The sequence below is a fragment of the Monodelphis domestica genome, chromosome 4 (genome assembly GCF_027887165.1).
Source record: "Monodelphis domestica isolate mMonDom1 chromosome 4, mMonDom1.pri, whole genome shotgun sequence".
Taxonomy (NCBI): domain Eukaryota; kingdom Metazoa; phylum Chordata; class Mammalia; order Didelphimorphia; family Didelphidae; genus Monodelphis; species Monodelphis domestica.
The window spans coordinates 358,128,399-358,131,462 of record NC_077230.1 but is presented as its reverse complement, the minus strand read 5'-3'; positions in this window follow the sequence as shown (position 1 = coordinate 358,131,462).

Genomic DNA, 3,064 nt, shown 5'->3' with positions numbered 1-3,064 from the left:
TGGAACTGGCTGAACTACAGAATTGTGACTCTGAAAGATGCATTCAAGTCAAGAAGCTTGCCTAAGTTCTATGCATCTCTCCCCTCTGAGACATATCCTAATCTCAGGAACCATGAACTCAAAATGGCAACCATCTTTGGCAGTACTTATGTTTGAGAACAGACTTTTTCCAGAATGAAACATCTGAAATCTCCAACCAGATCTAGACTAATTGATGTGCACTTGCATCACTTATTATGGCTAGCAGTGACAAATATAGAACCGGACATTGACCATCTCATTAGCCAAAAGCAGGCCCATAGTTCCTATCGGAATACTAGTCAGTTTGTTGATTTAAATTTACTTGTTTTTTATTTTAAATATTGTATTTGTTCCCATTTTTTTACTTCAAAATAAGATATGTGCAGTGTGCATAGGGATTTGTTAATAGTTTTGTTTTTTTAATAGTCCGGCCCTCCAACACTCTGAGGGATGTAAACCTCAAAATTTCTCAGACTTATGAATGTTAGGGGTTTCCCCCATTGGGGAATCTTCTACTTAAAAAAATTCCCTAGCAGATAGTGAGAATTCTACTTGAATGTGAGGGCTCCTTGCCTTGGGAATATCCCTACTCCACCCTACTTAGGACTGCTTTAGGACAGAGAGCTCCTTGAGAACAATGAAAAGTGCTTTGACTTTTGGAAAGGACAGGAAGTTCTTTGAGTCATGACTATTTTAGAATCGATACAATGGGATACTAAGTACCTATAAAGATGGGGCAAGTTGTAAACTACTTAAACCTAAAAGGGTGATAACTTATTCAGAGGTTTTTTCTTAATGAAATTTGTCGACACAGCAGCATTTTTTTCTGACTTACTAAAGAGATTAAAACTACTCAGCTGTGAATTCAAAATGGGCAGTCCTTTAGAAACATCTACGGTGATTGGTAGATGTAAGGACTTAGGGGAGGTGACATAGGAGATTTTGTCCTTAAAAATAAGAGCTCAGAGAAAAGCTGGATTCTGATTCTGAGGGAGCTCATTTTGAGAAGATTCATTCTGAGGATCTTGACTTCTGACTCTCATTCTGAAGGAGAGTTCTTTGAGGAGCTCCTCCGAGGGGCTCTGTCCCTCTGGGGTAGGAGCTCTGGAGACTCTTGAGAGAGGCCCTTTGAAGTAGTCTCTGGCTGGAAGACTCTTTGAGGAAGGATGCTGGCCTGGTGTCACTGGAATCCTTGTTTAGTCAGACCTTGTGGTGAGTACTAAAAAAACTGACTGATTTCTCTTTTAGGACTTTTAGGACTTTTTAGGTCTAGGCCATATTGGCTTGAGGCCCTTCATACTTATTCCTTTCTTACTCTCTCTCTCTCTTTCTTTGATTATTCATTGTATTGTTAATTAAAATCTCTATAAAACCCAATTGACTTGGGTATTTGAATAATTGGGAATATTTCCCTGGCGACCACCTTATATTTGATTTTAAAACCCAAGACACTGTAGTGAAACATATTTCTGAGGTCAAATTTACTCACCCTCTCTTATATCTATCACAATTTATATCTTCCACTATTTTAATCACTACAGTTTAAGACTTCAACCATTTTAAATCTCACAGGGACACAGGGACAGTGAACTGGTCCCCTGTGTGAAAAGTTTGGGGACCCCTGCTTTAAGCCATTGATAAAAAGTTAACAGTGCTGAGGACAGATCCCGTAAGCACTTTACTAGAGACTTTACTCCATCTTAGTCTCTCTTCTGGGTCTAGCATTTGGAAAATGATTCAAATACAGCTTAGACAATTATTTGCTAGCTATATGACCCTGGGCAAGTCATTTATTTTCTGTCTGCCTCGGTTTTCTTAACTGTTAAATGAGGATCAACTAACTCCTACCTTACAGGTTTGTGGTAAGGATCTAATGAGATAATAGTTCTAAAGCACTTAGCATAGCACCCCACACTTAGTTTGTGCTTAATAAATGTTTGTCCCAGCCCACCCCTCTTTGGCCCAACAGAACAATCCCTCTTCTTCATGACAACCCTTCAAATATTCTAAGACAACTACTACATTTTCCTTTTTCTTCCCTAGAAACATCTTCACTTTCTTCTATCAGTCTTCATATGATATGGTTTCTGGTCTCCTCAACAGATTGATCATCTTTTATTCATGTACAAGTTTGCCAGTGTCCTTCCTGAACTTTATTTGTTAACATCAGTTTTTCCATCCATTCAAAATCCACTTAACCTATCATCTAGCCCATATTTCTACAATTTATCCATAAACATAGTCAAATATATAATTACCGAAATCTAAGCATACTATGATCAGAAAGTGATGGAAGAAATTGATGAAGTAGTGATCCAAAAGAGAAGAGAAAGAGGAAAGAAAAGGATGAAAGGGGCAAATGGAGGGAGGGATGAGAGATTTTCATTGAAAGAGAATGGATTAGGGGAGAAAGGAGACATAGGATAAAGAAAAGGGTAAAAGAAGGGGATTAAGAGAGGAAAGAATATAATAGAGGGAGGTGGGTGGAGGCAGAAAAGAGGATAAACTGGGAAAAGAAAAAGAGAAGAGAAATTGGGAAGGAATGAAGAAAATTTGGGGGACATGGAAATAGGGAGAAAGAAGAGGATTTAGACAGAAAAAGATATGGAGAAAAATGGTGGAAAGAGAAAGACGAGATTGGGTTAGTGGAGAGAAAGGAATCAAGGAGATTAAAGGAGAGAGAAATAAAGGAAAGAGGAAGAGAAGAAATGAAAAAGAATCGATATAAGAGGAAGAAGGGGACTGGATCAAGAAAAGAAAATGGGGAGAGAGAAAAGAATGTGGTAAAGTAGTAGACAGAAAAAGAAATGGGAATCAGAGCAAATTGGGGATGGAGGGGAGTGATTAGTATAGTGAAGAGCATGGAAACTATGCCATTTTAGGACCACCTGATAGAACTATGGATGATTAGCCTCCAGGGTGTTGGGGGGAAGGGGTCAGAAGGGATATATGACCACTCTATTCAAGGGTATTATTGCAGGGAGGAGGAACAAAACTTGTTCTTGATCCCCATAGCAAAATAAAGTAGTGGATGAGGCAAATT